The 19,175-nt window shown below is 36.0% G+C and overlaps 1 protein-coding gene and 1 pseudogene across 2 annotated transcripts in view; one reads left to right on the top strand and one right to left on the bottom strand.

Annotated features, from left to right (window-relative positions):
• TMEM135 (transmembrane protein 135) overlaps nucleotides 1-19,175 on the top strand; it is a 198,456-nt gene that overhangs the window by 148,312 nt on the left and 30,969 nt on the right. The window lies entirely within an intron of this gene.
• Nucleotides 13,089-18,403, bottom strand: LOC107532336 (iron-sulfur cluster assembly 1 homolog, mitochondrial pseudogene; annotated as a pseudogene).

The raw sequence follows: 19,175 nt of genomic DNA, 5'->3' as shown, positions 1-19,175 counted from the left end.
TTAAATTCTTTGTTTTTCTAAGAATTTTCTAAGAATTTTACTTAGATTTTCGTGTTAAAAGTCTACTTTTAAATTATTCTGTTATGCTGATAGGATTATAGCTTCCAAAATTTTTAAGGTGGCTAGTTTTAAGGAAGGATTATATGTATTTAAAAAGTTATTTATGTCTTTTCATTTTAATTAGCCAAATCAATAGAATTCAGTAGGCTATCTCTGTGAAAAGTCCTACAGTATATATCAAAAGAACATTTCCTTAATGCTTCTGGTTCAGAAGTTGCAAGGTTTGTTGATGTGAAGGGACAGACTCCTGTTCATACTTATGTATGATTTGTCATATCCCCCATCTTTCCGTGAATCCTTGCTTTGTTATTTTACTCACCAAAATGTAAGCAGTTTCACACCTAGTTTTAACTTACATGACTTGTCAAACTCCTGTTTATTACTAAAATTAAGTTTCATAGCCTTCTTTATAACGTTATAAATTTAAAAAGTTCTATGAAGTAACATTTCCTGGAAAGGTATCCGCCATCATTTAGACTACAGATTTCTTTTGACTCTCTCACAAGCTTTTTGTGGTTTTTTTAAAGAGAAACTTACAGTTTTTCTCAGATTCATATTATTTATACCTGAAGAAATATCTGTAAAAATCTCAATTCTGTTTCTCTTATGTGAACTCTTAGTTATAAAATACTTTTCATGAAACATGCTGTATCAGGTTACCTATCAGTTTTCTTTTAGAAAGGTCATTTGTGATTGCTTCCTTCTTGACTATAATCCTTAGAAGAAAAGCCCCCTTGAAAATTATACACCAGCACTTTTTAAAAAAAGTCTGTAGTCATAGTATTATTGGGTTCAGTTATCCATCACTAACCAGCTCCCTAGAGCTACAGTATGGTCACCTAAACTTACTATGGGTTTCTATGAGGTTTTCATGGTTCTAATATCAATGAAAAGAAGAACGTTGTAGCACACATTCCATTACCACCCTATTAATTTTAATCTTTAGAAAGTGATTGAACATATGCACGCTGCAGTTACTTTTTGGTTTTCTAGAGTTGCATTGTTTGGTATGGTAGCCACTGGCCACAAACAGCTCTTGAGCACTTTAAATGTGGCTAGTCCAAATTTAGTGTGCTGTAAGTATAAAGCACATCAGATTTTGAAGACTTAGTACAGAAACAGGTGTGAATATCTTATTAATAATTCTTTTTATGTTGATTATTTGTTGACATGATCATATCTTGGATATGTTGGGTTACGTAAAATATATTATTAAAATTAATTTCACATCTTTTTACTTTTTAAAATATGACTACTAGCAAATTTAAAATTACATTTATAGCTTGCATTATGTTTTTGTTGGACAGTGATGCTCCAGCAGACATACGACTAGAAATGATCTCTGTGACTCCTGGTCCCATCATTATAACGATTCTGGCTGATGCTCTGATTCTGGAACCATTATTTTGTATTTGATTGTTATGATATTGTTGTCTCTCCTGTGGATTTTTACAGTGTGTTCTTTTGGAATGTAGGTCTCTTGGAGAATCCTTTCTGTTCATCAGGGCATGAACCAAACTACCTTTGCTTTGAAAAAATTTATCCTTTAATCTTTATTATGCTTGGGTCTTCTCATTTCTGATGTTGGACCTTTCTACCTGGTATAGCTATTGCCTGCCTTTATCCTTTTATTATTAAAAACCTCAAGTTTATTAATTTTGTCTCAGCGATTCCATTTGTTGTATCCCCAGCTTTTGACCTCTTACAGTATGAGTTCTGTCTGCACTAGTTCTCAAATGGTGCAGTACAAAGAACATAGGCTTTAGAGTCATAAATCTTAGATTCTAACTCTGCTTCCTCCTCTAATAAGTTAGCTGAGCAATTCTGGGCAAGACATTATCTTCCTAAATTTCAACCTTTTTACCTGTAAAATGGATGTTGTGAGGACAAAACAAACAAACAAAAACCCCACATAAATATTGTTATTACATACTCATGTTCTTCTTCAGAGGTCTTTTCTTTTCAACCTTTGACTTCAAGGGTACTCTTCTTTCCTAGTATCCTTCATTCCTTGCTGTTTATTTTTATTATCATTTTAGTTCTTCTCTTTCTCTCATCAATTGATATTTGTAGATCTAGCAATCTTTAGCTTTTCTAACAGAATGTGGTTATAAAAAAAATAAAAATATCTTAACATAATATTGCTCACAAAATGGAAATCATCACTTGGAATTTCCAGGTAGATTTTTAAAAGCCAAGATCATAGATTGAGAAAAAAGCCCCAAACATTAAGGCGGGAGGAGGGAGAATACCACAGATTATACAAAACAAGACCTGAGAGAAAGGGAGAAAGAAATGAACATATATTGAATACTTGTCATGTTCCAGGCACTGCTCTTGGTGCATTGCTGTATCTTACTTCACTTTATGTTCACCACAGTTGTTTAAGGGTGAGTTTTGTCTCATCCTGTCCCCTGCGACCCCCCTCCCCTTAGAGGAAGAAACTGAAGAACAGACATATTAAGTAACTTGCCTTTAGGTTATTTAGGTCCCTCCTCATTGTTTACCTCCACTTGCCCCCAAGACTCTTGTTTGGTAAATACTGTTTACTTTGGCCATTTGAGTTCTGTGCTAATGATGTAGATAGAGTACTAGCAAAAGTAAATGAAACTTGAGTGCTTTTAAAAAAGGATACCAGATAGGAGATTTATGAAAAGTATTTTGTACTGTTTTGGGAAACATAGGTCTCTAGACCAGTCTTTAGAGTGGGTGGAAGCGCTGGTAGCAGTCATTCAGGAAGCCTTCCCTTCCCAAGCTAGAAATGTCAGCAGAACACTCAGGTCCGAAAGCTGCTGGACTCTCAAAATGAAACCCTTTCCCATGTCTGATTTTCTTTACCCCATTCCCTCGGGCCCAACGCTATCTCTTCTGCTAGCTAGCAACTCCCCTTACTGGTAGGCAGAGTTAAAGTGGTACTTTTAACTTTATGAATTACACCGGGACTTTCAGGGCTAAATCCAGACTGATTTGAAATATCTTCACAAATGTGACCTACATCAATCTCTGCCTACTTCCCCGGAAGCTTTCCTCCCTGTCTGTACTTTTCTACCCATTAGCTCCCTAATGTTCTATTCTTTACATGTCTTTCTCATGTTCCATCAGTACATTCCTACCTTCTGACTTTCTGGCTTCTTTAGAAAGGCCAAGGTATGCTAAATACCTTGTGCTGTAGAGGTCATGTGGCAAGTGTTCTACACTGTAGACTTAGTAGCAGGAGTGAATGAACTCTTGAGAAGTAAATACATATTTTCAACTCCATGTCTTCATGTTAAAGAAGGCTAGACAAGACCATTATAGAATATGATTTGTAAATGCACTGGTTTCTAAAGAAATCTTTTCCCCCCAAAGGAGTTCTAAGAGGTGGATCTGCTGTGTTTCTAGAGCAAAAATAACTTTTAACTTCTTCATTTTTCCTTTTATTTAAGTGAATGAATATTCGAGACGCCCTTGTCTCCACCTCCAGGCCCCTACAATTTTTCTGTTAAAAAATGTATGTGAAGCATTACTACTACTATTACATTGGGTAATTTTATTTCAAATGAGATAGAAGAATGTTATTTTCTTCTACCCTGCTGTATGGTTGCTTTTGTGTTTTCACTTGACTCTCTTTCCTTTTTTAGCCTCTTGAAATTTTGACCCAGAAACTTGAATTTCCTTCCTTTTTTCCTACAAAAATAATATGCAGAATAAGTCATGGCCTGAAGTCAGAAGTAAATTCCTATATTTAAATGCTAGCAACCATTGCAGGTTCCTTGAGGCCAAGGCCTGCCTGCCTGTCAGCCACTTGGCTGTTAGGTGACCACATGTTCTAGGAAAGGGCACTGGACTAAGTCTGAGAATGTTGACTTTTAATATACTGTTGCCAAAAATAAAAACAAAACAAAACATCACTCTGTGTATTAAGTATTTGCCTTGCAGGATACTGAAAACCGAAAATATAGCCTACACATAGAAACTTGTTGGAAGACAAAATGTGTTTTTCACCAAGTTAGAGTCTTAGAGTGAGAAGAGCCAAGCTAGTTTGGATTTTAAAGTTTTCCACCCACTTTTCCCCCTGCCAAGCTCCACAGAGACCCCTAATCATGTAGCACTGAAAAGAAAATTAGCTTTTGCATTTCTAAATAATAATATGCTTTTGAGTCAGCATCATTTTAATTTACATATGCAAAGGAAAATATGAAATTACTAGCTAGGGTGGTATTCAAGGAAGGAATTAAAATGTAACTAGAACTACTGAGATTGCTCCCATACATTAGTTTTGCCCATCTTTAGCCAGAGCAGGGAACGGACCCCAGAGAACCCTGAGCAGCCCCACTGCCTAGTTACCATCACCTCCTGGGAGGAGCTGCAGTTGCCACAGCAGGCCCCTGTCACCATCACTGTAACCGTGAGCATTAGTCATCCAGCAAGAAAATATGAATATGAAATTCCAGCAGTAAGAAATGAACAGAAGATTGGAGCTGAAGACCTTAAGTGCTTGCTTTTTGCCCATTGACCAGATAACTAGAGTTATCTGCATTATCTATGCAGCATGGGGATTTTATTATTTTTATCCCAAGATGTCTCTTTTTGGTAATGACAAACATGTTTTTTTGTTGTTGTTTGTTTTGTTTTTAAAGCCTGGTTTTTCTCAATGCACCTTTAAAGGTTTTTAAATTGTTTCATATCTGGTCAAGTTGAGATTTTCAAAAAATTCAACAAACTGCAGGCACCTGTTAATAAAGGTCTTAAATAATTTAAAAAGTACCAAAATTAAAAAGAACATATATATAATCCTAAAAGCAGTATGTGTGTATTGCATGTGTGTGTGTGTGTATGTATGTACATGCATCTTGTTAGCTTTTTTTATATATTTTTAAATATTTCTTAATGTATTTAATTCAACAGAACTCAGATAGTTTCCACATACAGAAGTATTATAAACTGATAGAAGTAGATAAGCTACCTTGAAGGTAAAATATAATTTTGAACTTTTAAGTATTTAGTTTGTTCACATGTATTAGAAATTTTCTTTGGGTAGAATGTTAATTATACAGTGTTTTTTCTACTCAGAGCATATAAGACAATATATTTAGTGGTCCCTGGAGTTGAGTGTTCCAGTCCATCTCATACAGAATTAGTACTGATTCAATTATAGCATTTTAATTTGTGACTTAGAATCAGATTCAGATTGTTTCAAGTTTGAGCAAATCATAAAAAGCTGTGGATAATATTTTGTATTCAAATATTTAAATTGTGAGGAATATTAAGGACCATTCAATTCCTTCATTTTGCATTTTGAGAAACCTAGGCTAAGAAATAGAATTCTTTTTGTCTTTATTTAATGAAAGAGACAGTTAAAAATGAGGCTCTCAGACTCGGTCTTACCATAATCAATTATGGAGTGCGATAATGGGAGGAGAGCACTCACCAGAGGAAAGGAGTTAACCTCTCAGTATATCAGGCCATATGTATCTACTGACCTGTTTGTAGGCGAACCAATCATTTTTGTTGAAAGTCATGATAATCTTAAGTCTGTTCTAAGTCATTAACGCTGTTGGCTCTGATAAAATAAATGACACATTGCTCAAGTAGGAGTAGCTGTCTTTTGTCTTGCATTTTGAAATTACCAATGCCACATAACTGATGCCTAAGAAATACCTTCCGGATGGCTTTACTTTTGTTAACTGAACTCTATTTGTAACACTAATGGCCTCTTTGAAAGGGTATGGATCTACAAGCAAAATAGCGACAGACTCATAGATAGAGAGCAGGCTGACAGCTGGGGGGTGGGGGGGTGGTCCTGGGAGTGGTGATGGTGGAGGGATTGAGCAAAAAAGAGAAAGAACTCATGGCAAGGACCACAGTGTGGTGATGGCTGGGGGGGAGGGCAGGGGGAGATGGAAGAGGGGATGGAGGGCATACATGGTGATGGACGGAGACTTGACTTGGGGTGGCGAACACACAATACAGAGTACAGATGTGTGCTGTGGAGTCGTGCACATGCATCCTGTATAATTTTGTTAACCAGTGTCACCCCAGTAAATTCAATGAAAATGAAAAAAGAAAATGAAAGAATATGGTCCTTACAGTTTCGGATGACGGTTAATTCCTCCCTGTTCCTCATTTAGGCTCGTCAGATAGGGTTTTCTTTGTTTTTGTTTTTAAGGTAAGCATTACTGCATATAAGTCCATTGTCACATTTTATGTATATATTCAAAAAACTTAGTTTTTCCAAATAGTCTGATAAAACCTTTTTATTCCGGTTTCCTACCTGTTGTAGAATTTCACTTTTAATAAAACTTGAGGGAAAAATCTTTTTCTAAAGTTTCTCAAAAAATATCAGTGTATTCCTATAACTAGTCCCCTATTCTTTCCTCTCCTGCCCAACTCTCCCAAATGAGATCCACAAAAGGGGAGTTGTGAGGCTGGTAAGTGTCATCAGATTTGAGATTTCCCATGAGATCCCCATAGAAAGGACCGGGACTTTAGGAACCCATTCTCCTGCCCGCCCCCCTCTCTGGATCTTTTTGGTGTTCTTATCTATATCACTCATTCCCTCCCTGGGGCTGATGTACCAGTTTTGTCACCTTAAAATTATAATGTCAAAGGGTTAATAAATTTAATGTTCAGTGAGTAGTTTTGAGATTTTTATAACTCGTTCATTACAAACATTTAATCATGTGATTGGCTGGCTAAGTGGTAGAATGATCGAACCATCCCTGCACTTGCCCCCTTCCTTCCTAAAAGAAAACCAACAAAACCATAAGGCAATAACAACATATTGAGCACCTCCTCTGTTCAGACTATAATTTTCATGACAGTCCTCTTGCAGCAGGTAATAGATGAGATCAAGTAACTTAACCATTATCCTAAAAGTTATCTCATGTTTTGCCATCAGTTCCTGCCCCTACCGGCGTCCCTGATACCAGGGCAATACTGATCTGCTTTCTGTCACTGTGGATTAGATTTCTTTTCCCTAGAATTTCATGTTAGTGGAATCACAGAGTATGCATTTTTATGTCTGGCTTCTCAATGTTTTGGGGATATTCATCCATTTTGTTGAGTATGTTAGCAATTTGTTCTTCATTGCTGAGTAGGATTCTTTGTATGCCCCAGTTTGTTTATGCATTCATATTCCCAGTTGAGGTAAATTTTTCATTTCCTAGTTTATATCATATGTACTGTTGTCTTTGGTTTGTAAATAATGATGTGCTAATATCAGTATATCTGTTTGTAACTTTGGAAGGAGGGCTGTAATGTTGGACTTTTTTAGATAATGGTTTTAATTGCATGGCAGATGCTATCTATACTTTCTCTTGCTGTTTGTGGCTCACTGTTTCATGTCAGGAATTAAACCTGTGAACTTGATATGAGTAGGGACTATTACATTTTCTTTATAGTCCCAATTCTGAAGACAGAAAATACCTTTATATTTGTAGTTTTGTTTGTTGTAGCAATAGCAGAAGCAGTAGTAATAGGTGACATTTATTGAGTACTTAGTATTATATTCATATGAGGTTGGTGCTATTATTTGCATTTTACAGTTAGAGAAACAGACACAGAATTTAAACGACTTGTCTAAATCTATACCCCTTTGTTTTAACTCTGCTATGTCGATGCTTAATAATTGTTTGTGGAACAGATGAATGAATGTGTAAATGAAATTAATAACCATTGTTTCATACTTCTCTAAAAGTAGTGTTAATTACACAAAAGTGTATAATTACTGCATTCAATATGATTTATTGGTAGTCTTGGTTTTCATCACCCTTCCCTATTCTACAATAACTAAATGAGGTGACTTTTTTAATTGTATACACACAGAGCAATATATAGAGCTACATTATGGTTACCGGAAGTGAGGCTTCTCTCTACAGATGGCCTAGACGAATTCCTGATTGGATAGTGACAAGCAAGAAATATATATTTATTATACTAAAGCACTTAGATTTTTTTGGCTTGTTTATTACAATAGCTAGTATTAATTACCTGAATTTAATAGTGTCATTTAGTTGTGGTTTTGAATAGTTATTATTTTAAACTAATTTATTAATCTGTCCAAAGGCATTAAATCTGTCTAAGTTGATGCGTGATTTAACTCATTATCTTAAAACAAAATAAAGAACAACATAACTTTAATATTTGCTACTTTCAACAAAATTCAGTTTGTAAGTTGACATTTAAAAAGTTTAAACAAATATTACTGAGTGAGATTATAGTTTAAAAATAAACAATGAGATGGGATTTAGTAGTAGGTCATGAAACCTATACGTGGAATATCTTTGTTATACACAAATCTGGTCATGTCAGAGTTGAGACTTGTTTTTGGTGTGGTCTGGCCTGTGCCAGCCTTTCTCCACTCTGCTTCCATATCTCCATGCTCCAGTCCAATTGCTCCAGTCACAGTTCCCAGAATGCCGAGTGTCCTACATATATTGTCTCTCCCTGTTTTCTTCCCTGCATCTTCCCTTACATATCACCTTAAATATTTCTGTTTTTCTGGAGCCTTCCATGACCAAGCCAGGCTGAGACACCTCTCCTTTGTGCTTCTGTAGCACTGTATACTTTATATGAAGGTTCTTTGTATAATGTACTAGCACTTTTCACTTATGTGTATACCCCGCTGGATTGTAAACTACTGGAAAACATGCTCAATGCCAGCCTCAGCACTTGGCAACCTGCCTGGTACATAGTCGACGCCTAGTAAATATTTGTGAAATATTTAACTGCGTGAATGAGTGAATTAATGATGAATGGATGTGAATAATACCCCAACCTACAAACTTTATGATCTCAACTTGTTTACTCAGTTACAGCTTCTAGTACAGTGGCAAAGATGCCTATATCAGCATCCCCAGTATCCTGCCTTTTGGACTTGATAGTTTTATATTATAGTCATTTTTTTTTTTTCATTTGAGGTATTAAAAACAGCTCCTCATTAATAGAAGAAACTCCTGTTTACACCCCAATTTATGCATATTTATGTCTAAGGGTAAATTCATACTAAATTATCAGTGTAAAAAATCAATAAAAATTTATATTAGGGATGATCACTGGGCATTGTTAATAAGTATTGGGATAGCTGATTAAAAAATAAATTTCCTTCAGACTAAAAGTACAGAAACCCCTAGAATTGCTGTTAAAAAAATGAATCCAAGAAACTTGGCACCCAATTGAAATATAATTACTGTAAAACACAGTATTTTCAGTTACTACACATATAAAAATGTCTTACTGAGTCACTATGTGCTATGCACTGAAGTAGGTACTTGGGATACATAATTGAACAATGTGACATTTCTGAATGCTTTAATAATTAGAAAAAACTCAAGAGTACACACATGTTTATGCATACATGCAAAATATTGATATGTTGTAGAACCAGCCCATTTCTGAAACAAGGAACAAGATATTAAGATTATCATACTTAAAGTGAAATTGTGAAAAAGACTAAGTGATAGGATTTGGGAGGAAAAAAGGAATTGTGCTTTGAATTTCCTTAAATATAATAAACAAGCATAATTGCTCTTCAACAATAATATGCTTGGCCTGAATGGTAGACTGTTATTGTTCAAAAACCTTTGCTGCTCCTCCCTGGGGAAGCATTTTACTTCCCTGCCCTGATGACATCATGCCTGGCCTTAGGTTGGTTTGGCTAATTAAATATGAGTGGAAATGATTTATGTTTACTTTTGAGCAGAAGCTTTGAGTCAGAACCTCGTGTCCTATATTCTCCTTTTTTTTCTCTGCTCCAACAATCATCAGATCTGAGTAGATGCTTCTCCTTAATCCTAAGGTCCAAAATAACGATGACATATAGTTGAGCCCTAGCCAACCCTTGTTTGACATGTAGCATAAGCAAGAAATAAAGTTTTGTTATTAAAACCATTGAAATTTTACTACTGCACATAACCTAGTCCAGTAGTTCTCAAACTTGAGCGTGCGTTGGAATCGTGAAGATTTTGTTAAATCATAGATTGTACAGATTGTTGGGCCCCACTCTTAAGAGTTTTTGAATTTAGTAGGTCTGGGCTGGGGACCAAGAATTCGTATTTTTGACAAGTTACCATCTGATGTTGATGCTGTTCCAGGGACCACACTTTGAGAATCGCTGGTCTAGCCTATCCTGAGTGATATAGCCTGTTAAATTATATTCCTGGATACCTTAATTATTCAGTCAGTGCTATAACAACAAAATGCAGAATGTTTCCCAGCCTCATTATTAAAGAAGTAAACTCTATAAATTGCTCCTTTGATTCTGGAACATGGACCCACAAAATGTCTTTAGAAACCCTAAATTTGGTAGAGTAGATTAGGTAGCTCTGGGTATTCCTATGATATAAGTCAAATAAAAGTCTCCCCCTTCCCCCATATAAAGAACAAAGGGAGCTTCAGAAACAGATGGTCACATCTAATTGTGAGAGAAATTGCCATTCCTGATGGACTTGGTAGGAGTTCTCTTGAGAAAGGAGGGTGGTTGAAGAGGTCATTGCATATGGAAGGACCAGGATGACCACGGACCAGGTGAGGAAATGTGAGATGTGTCTGAAAGTAATGATACAGCTTGCTACAGAGAGACAGATACGGGAAGAGTGATCTCATGAATTTCTTTCAGAAGTTTAATTTCTTGTTGTGTAATATGAAACACAATGAGGCCTCAATTCAGTACTGTTTTTTGTATTCATGTCTGGGATGGAGGTGCTTTTGAAATTTAAGTTCCTAAAGGTGGCAAATTAATACCAAGAGTAGGCCTTCTGATTGTCTGGGAAATTCTGGAGAGACGGATTTGAAAAGTAGCTGCTATAAGAGGACGCGCAGAGGGAAGCCAGCATGGACTCCTGACCAGAGTACACTTTCAGGCAGACCGTGTTTAGGTAGGAAGACCTGTGGAAGTGAGACAGTGGAAATTGGTTCCTTTAACACTGTCCAGGTTCCAGTGTCCCTGGTAAAGTCTTTGTGTAGTGTCAGTTGGAAGACCATTGCTCTGTCTCCATTCGGGTGATTTGCGGTTTCTCTTTCCAGACCCAGATCCCCTTACTTCTCTGTAGTATTTCCTCTCCACAGTGAGCCCTCAGCAGGCACAGTCAGATGATTGGGATATAAAATGATTTACTGTGGTATAAGGATGTCTGGGACCAAACTCTGTTTTCTGGCAGAACACTTAACTTCCTTGGGCCTTGGTTTCTTAATCTGTAAAATGTAAGTCTCTCAGGTTACTTTAGTTCCAATATTCCATTTTCTAATACCATCTATAAGCCAGCAAGATTCCAATATGTGTTAACTTGCCCAATTTCTGTTACACATACAACAAATTAAGTTCATCATCTTTAAGACGAATGAAGTAGGCTCAAGTATTTGAAATGGGCGTTTTTCTTTTAGAGTTAGGTTACTTTGTAGTCCTCAGTTAATCAGAAAATAGTAGTTTCCAATGATGTTTTTGTGCCATTACCTAGAGATGCATATTTTATCTATTTTAGATTTGAACTTTGATATTAAATAAGCATCAGTTTATGAGAAAGTATCTCCTGATGTTTTAATTTCAGATAGCTGCCATTTTGTTCAATATGAAAGCCAGTTGCCATCTTGTTATTATTTATAATCACAAAGAGGACACATTTTTAAATTGACAACTCAGTCACTACGTACATTAAGTGTCAAGGAACTCAGCTACTTTAATTCATAAGAATTGGCTTAAAAAGAAAATCACACATGTCATTTCTTAAAACACTATGTCAAACCCAGGAAAATCAATAATTACATGGCGAAAGAAACACTGTTAAAAACAAAAATTGGTGATAAAATGTTAGGTTAAAATAGTAGATTTAAAAATTTTTGCAATTGGACTTAGGATCCAGAAAGTGTATGCATATTGGGAATTTTAGTAGCGGACCCCTATGTTCTGCTTCACAATTACTACTACATTCCAAAATGTGTTTCTGGGTTGCCACATGTCTTCCCTGCTAGTTTAAACCACTGCTTCATAGTTTAAAAGAAACAACATGGTAATTCACATAAATTAGTTTTAAAATAAGATTCTTCTCACTCAGAATAAAAATATGATCTCCATAAAATCACATAGAAATCTTATAGAAACGTGAATCAGAAAGAGAAGCCAGGCAAAGCATTTGCCTTTGCTGCCTGCGACAGTGCCTGGCTGCCGTGTCGCCTGCATGGAAGGGGAGGTGTGAGCCGTTCCCGCTCTGCTCTGCTCTGCTCTGCAGTGTGGAGGTGGACACAAGCCCTTCTGCTTCCTGGGGGGTTTTGCTTCCTCAGCTGTAGAATTGAGGGGGTGGGCTAGATGGCTTGTAAGAGATCTTTCAAATAAAGGGACCTAAGTCATCTTGAGATCCCACCTTGAGTAGATATTTAGAGTGGCAAAAGAATTGGATAAAAAATGGTGGGCAAAGTATTTCTTCCTTTTTGACACCATCACTCAAAACTGGCCTGCACTGCAGTTCAAGGAGATCTCTGATACTTTCATCTAATGGCTGATGCTGCTAAAGGGTCAGAAAATGAGGCATCGGGCAATGAAATTTTGGATAAAACTGTAGAAAGGCTGTGCCAAGCTTGTGTAGAAAAACAGTGCACCACCCTGTCAACCCAGCAGTCAGGACTTTCTGCCTCTGAATTTTAAGAACCATCCACCTGGTTTGGAGGTGCACATTCAAGTCATTCAACAGAGATCTGTAGAGTGCACACCTATTAATAATGTATTTCCCGAAGTCCTCCCAGGCAGGCACCTCCCGTGAAACTGGTTCTGACAGAAAGGATGGGAGAGAATTAAGTGCAGGGTAGGATGTTTTTTCTTCAGATTAGAAAAATAACCCAAAGAGATTGATGGCTTTCCCATTCTGTCCCCTAAAAAGAATACAAGTACCACTTCTGAAATCGAACACACTGACTTCATTTTCAAAATGCACCACTGTTTTCCTCCTACAGCAGCTGTGCATTATAAAGCTTAAGCCCCTGGCAGTCCCATGATGTCTTCAGTAAGCCCAGGGCTCCCGCAGCTTTCCTGGAGCTGCAGCCAGCGCAGTCCTGAGGAGTCACATAGTCAGGCTTTCTCCACAGCCACACGTTGCTTTTATGTTTGGGTTATTGAACACAAACCCACTGCATAATTTGTCTTCAGCATAGTCTGTTTCTGTTCCTGAAGTGTTAGCGATGCTTTCTTTCCCATGAACTCTGACTCCGTCTTGAACAACTTCTTTGTCATCTCCTCCTGCCTTCATATGTTCTCGAGTATAAGAAAGGCCACTCCAATCCCTGGCTCTGACACCACCTTTCACACCTGCATGTTCAGGCTTATCTCTGAGAAGCCCTTTTATCTTGTTTACTGCTGAAGGTGTCAGGGTGAGGGCGAGCGGGTGGACTGCAGCTTCCTCTTGCTCACAGCCTGGACAGTGGCCAAGACTAAGGGAGCGACAGCCTCGAGGTCCAGGTGCCCAGGTGCTCGGGTGGGAGCTTGACCACCTCAGCCTCTCTCTGTGGACACAGCGGGCACATTGACACCAACATATTATTTTAATGACATAGATACAACATGCATTTGAAAATAAATTTATGTTGCTTTGAAGATGCTATATAATTGAAAACACTTGTTTTAATCTTTTTTCACCATCATTATTGGAGGGGGAAAAAATGAACATACTTGCCAGTCTTGAGGCCTTTAAAAATAGATTAGTTTAGTATTGTGGTTATAATTTTGTTTAATGTAAATAATTGTTGTCCATAGCAATGCCCCTCTTAAAAATTTGCTAAGCTTTTTCTTGGATTTACATAAGACAACCATTTGGATGTTAAGTTTGGTTTTTGGCTATAGTTAATTTGTCAAGTCTAAACACATGACATTTCAGGTTTGACTAGTATTGCTATTACCAGTTCATTTTGAGAGGGAATTTCATCCTAATTAACATTTCTTTTAGACACAGTCTGAAGGTAACTCTTGGTTCCGTAGCAATTGAAGACAGCTTGGAGCGTGACCTTCTTTAGTTTGGATTTTAAAGCAAAACAGTTCCAGTCTCTCCTAGTTTAAGGAGAAATCTGATTCTATTGGAGTTGTTACTATAAGTTTGAATCCAAATGTTTCCAATTTCTGTTTAGGACACACCAGGAAAAAATACACAATATTCATCTGGGGACTTACAATCACACTTGATTACCCATAACTGCTGCCTGCTTCAGCAACTTTCCTCAGGTTCTTGAGAACAAAGTGCCCCATTCTGTATGAAATAAATGGACTGTGAAGTATGCACCAGAATAAAAAATAATATTTTTAATGCATCGGGAGAATTCACTATTTAAAGGAATCCAATTGGAAGTTAATTTGTAGATATATAACATGTTCATGAAGCTAATAAAATAATCTTCCCCAAATTTCTTAATTTGCTGCTATTCCAACTTCAGATTTTTGTATGTGAGTTTTCTTAAAATAGGAGCATAATATTAGTTTTCTTGTTTTCTCATATTAAGTGTCATATGCAGGCTGAAACTGAAATCTCTCAGTCTGTTTTATTATTCAAACAATAGTGGACTTAAGTGGAAAAACCTGTTGTGTGTATGTAAGCAATGTAATTTATTTTAATCACACGCCCCAAGTTCTGAGTAGTAAGTCTAAATGATTGATTTAACCTGTTGGAGTATACATACGTGATTAGGACACTGAAGATTTTTTTAAAACAAAACATAATTAATGATATTTTTTATATTCTTATGATAAATAGGTGTCAATCAAAAATCTATAGTTGATCAAATTTTAATTACTGAATTATAACTGAGTGTTAAGGTGAGCTTCAGCATTTGAAAATGGATTAGGAAAATTAATTGGAAAAAGTGATTTATTCTTTTCTGTGGGTTTTTAAAAACAAAATAAACATTCTACTTAAAAAGAAACTATAAAATTGCATGAGTCTTTCTTTAAAATGAAGACAACTGTGAGTATCAAATTTAAGGTATTTAAATAGGCATTCTGGGTTTTTTTTAACTTTCAAATTAAACTTTTTAGTTGTATTATTCCAAATGTATTTATGTTTTTAGTACCAATGATAATAAGATAATTAGACAAATCAAAAATTTGAAGACCCAGCTGTTGTCTGAAACTATATAATTATGTCATTCTTTTCAAACCCCAAATATACTTGAATTTTAAAAAATAATTCTGTTCACCCTGGCCGGTGTGACTCAGTGGTCAGAGGGTTGGCCCGCACACCAAAGGGTCATGGGTTTCATTCCCAGTCAAGGGCACTGATCTGGGTTGCAGGTTCTACCCCAGCCCATGGCTGGGCCTGTGGGAGGCAACCAGTTGGTGTTTCTCTCTCTCTCCCCCCTCCCCCTCCCCTTTCCACTGTCTCTAAAAATCAGTGGAAAAAATACCCTCAGGTGAGGATTAACAACAACAAAAAAATTCTGTTCACATTAAGAATGTAACTTTCAGTTTTGATACCAAGTGACTTAGATGATTATGATATAATCAATATATTATAATACTTTAAAAACTATCAATGTGCATGAGTTTTAAATTCAACTCTTTTTTTTTTTTTTTGCCAATCTTTTAGTATATTTGTGATTTTGCATATACTATTTGTAAATTATTTAAGGGGATAGATGATGTAAAATGCTGGACTAAGGAAATTTGAAGCTGAATTAAAGTACAAATACAGTAATTAACCCCCTAGAAAACACTAGTGATAAAAGAAATTGTGTTAGAACTTTTAGTCAAGATTGTTTTCCCTTATTTGACAAGCATACAGATAGCTTTACAGACACCTTTTTTCATGTCAGATACGGTATATAGCTTATCTTTGCATTCCCTCTAGCGATCCGCAGCACAGCACCATCTGTGTATTAGGTTCTCATAAATGATTGTTGAGTGAAGAAAATAGATGCTGTAATATTTAACCAATATTTGAGTTTCCTTCTAATCAATTCATTGAGTAAAAATGGGACAAAAGAATTCTGAAATTGATACTTGATGAATGTTTTTATCGTTATAATAACCTGATTATCCACGTTTATTGGGATCATGGTTTCAGAAAATTCTAGTCTAAACCATTTATTTTAGTTAGTAATTTTATGCCTTCTAGCATAACTTCTACATCAGTATTAATGAGTAAAATTGACTAGTTTGAGATTTATGTTCTCTGCCATCATGTTGGTGAAATGGAGATGGATACCTTTTATACTGTTTTATCTGTCCTTAAATGTTCAGGTATTGGTGTTTTGAATTAAACAAACTGCACAAATAATATATAAATGTATACTTGTAAAAAATTCAAAATGATATATAAATATAGAGTAAAATGTTATATCTTCCCATGCTTAATAGGTAGCCTACTAAAAACTGTTTGAGGCATATCCTTTTGACCACTTTCTATAGCTGTATGATTTCACTCATGCGGAATATAAAACAGAAAACAAACAAGCAAACAAAACAAAGCAAAAACAAACTCATAGATAGGGACAACAGAATGGTGGTTTTCAGAGGGGAAGGGAGTGGGGGTTGGGGAGGGTGAATTGGATAGGGGTCAATTATATGGTAATGGAAAGAAACTAGACTTTTGGTGGTAAGCACACATAAAGTTTACAGATATCGAGTTATAATGTTGTATACATGACATTTATATAATGTTATTAACCAGTGTTACCTCAATTAAAAAAAATAGTATACCAAAAAAGCATGTTTTGGTGTGGCAAATTCTGTTCCCCTATAGACTAGAAATCACACATCGTTTAAAGTTTAATATTACATATTTACTTGGAAGAACTTAATGCAATTTAACTAAGATTAGCAACATTTTGAATACCTATGTGTTTTTAAGGGAAAACAACAAAATATTTTATATGAAAATCACATCAAAGAGCTACAAATTCTTCCAAAAATGGTTTACTAGCGACATCTGCTGGTACAGTGTTGTAAAGCTAAAAGTACCTTATGGAAGTAATTTCATGGAAATTAAGCATGAGAAAAGAATCTTCTGGGGGCAAAATTGTTTCTTTTACTATCATTTGCAACACTTCTCACTGAAAAAAATTATTTTATCTTTGTGTCATTTTGCTAAGAATATTATTATAATGACAATAGTATTAAACTTTATACTTTCTTGTACATAAGTTTCAATTCCAGCTCTAACCTCTATGATTAGCTGTGAATCAACTAAGTTTTTTTTTATATAATGCTACAAGTTCTTTTTCCTTATTTCCTCTTCTGGCTTTGTTTTTATGCCATTCATAGCAGAGAACTTTGAAAATGTAGAGAGATTCAATAACTATGGATTGAGTAATACTCCTTGTTTGTCATTTGCATAGACTAACATTAATAGAAAAGTCTATGTATGCGTGAATTAAATGCTTTATCCTTATGTACACTCAAAAATAAAAATGAGAGTGCTTTTGTTAGGAGGAGAAGTTTATTTTTTCTCCCATAGAAGAGATTTTCTGCACTAAAAATTATGGAGAACTAAAATATACTCGGTTCTTGGATATTTTCTCTATGGACACTTATTGCCTAGATGATTATGTCTAGTCCCATGGGTTTAAGTATTAACTTATATATGAATCAGACTTCGCTTTTTAACACAAACCTTTATAACCGGCTGATTGCTTCCTTAACGTTTCCCTTTATAGCTAATGTGCACCTCAAACTTAACATGTCCAAAACAAAACTTTGATTTTCTCCTGAAACCTGTTTCTCCCATAGTCTTTCTCACTTCAGCAAATGGACATTTTATCTTTCCATTTGTGCAAACTAAAATTATTTCAATAATTTGTAAATTTTCTCTTTTGCTCATACCCCACATTGAAACCATCAAGAATTTTCCCCAATCCTGTTTTGGAAATACATTCAGAATCTTACCACTTCTCTCCACCTCTGCCACGGTGATCTAGTCAAGCCACAGGCATCTTTTTCCTGGGAATTCACCTCCTTGCTTCTAACAGTGCCCTCCTGTAGTCTTATTTCCCAGCCAGAAGCCAAAGTGATTATCTTAAAATTTAAAACACATCTTGTCACTCCTCTGCTGAGAACCTTCCAAAGTTTATAACGTGCCCAAAGGGCCCTATAAAAATTGTAGACGACGGTCTCCCTCCAAAGCTATTCCTATGACCTCACTTCCTACAGCTGTCTCCCTCCCCTCTTCTGCTCCAGCTGCAGTGACCTACTGTTCCACCTGCCATGCAGACTCCTCTTCAGGGGCTATGTACTTGCTCTTCCTTCAAACTGAAATGCTTTCTCCTCATCAGTAAGGTTTCTGATCAAATTACCAAATTTCACCTTCTCAGAGAGGTCCCTCCTGATCACACTATATAGGAAGATAAGGCCTGGCTCCATCACTGTTTCTCCCGATTCTGCTTTTCTTTTCGCCATAGCCATGATCATCACATGACACATTTACTTTTTAAATTATATCTCTCCCCTACCTAGATTGTCAGCCTTTTGAAAGCAGGGATTCTGTTGTTAACTGTTACATCCTTTGAACCTAAATCAGTGCTTACACATAGTAGGCACTTGGTCAATATTTGTTGAATAAATCAGTGAGCCTCAACACCTGAATGGAGAATGTGATTTAATTTACATTATAATCACCAAATCCATGGGATAGTGAGGGACCTTCTAATGAGGTCTGCTTTGTATAAATCTTGATGTTTATATCATACTTTTTACATTTAACACGGAGAATAATAGTGTTGCATAGTTAGGGTAAGGCTCAAACAATACTCTTGGTGTCAAAGTACAGGGCAGTATTACTATTTTAAAGATTCTTTTTATGGGAATAATTGCTTTTTTGTTCTTTTGACATAGGCATCTGACCCTCAATTACATTAACAGACCTTACACACATGAATAGAAAGAAGAAAAGCCCCTTTTGAACCAGGGCTAAGACTTTATCAATATGAAGTGCTTCCCACAGGGTTCTGCTGAAAGAACCAAACTTGCATCATAATGAAATTGCAAATTCATTCGTATATGCCCTTTTATATTTGAAAGCTACTTTTTGATGTTTGGTCTGCAATTAGATTTATTGTTGAAGGTCACAATATGCAATCCTGACTAGACCAAGTTGTCAGAACCCTTTATCTATTCAGCGTTGCACAAAGATAAATGGCTGTCTTTTAACAATAGCACACTAAAGCCAAAA

Source organism: Miniopterus natalensis, chromosome 11 (genome assembly GCF_054644295.1).
Source record: "Miniopterus natalensis isolate mMinNat1 chromosome 11, mMinNat1.hap1, whole genome shotgun sequence".
Taxonomy (NCBI): Eukaryota; Metazoa; Chordata; class Mammalia; order Chiroptera; family Miniopteridae; genus Miniopterus; species Miniopterus natalensis.
The sequence above is the reverse complement of the archived record's forward strand: the minus strand, read 5'-3'. Positions and strand labels throughout refer to the sequence as shown.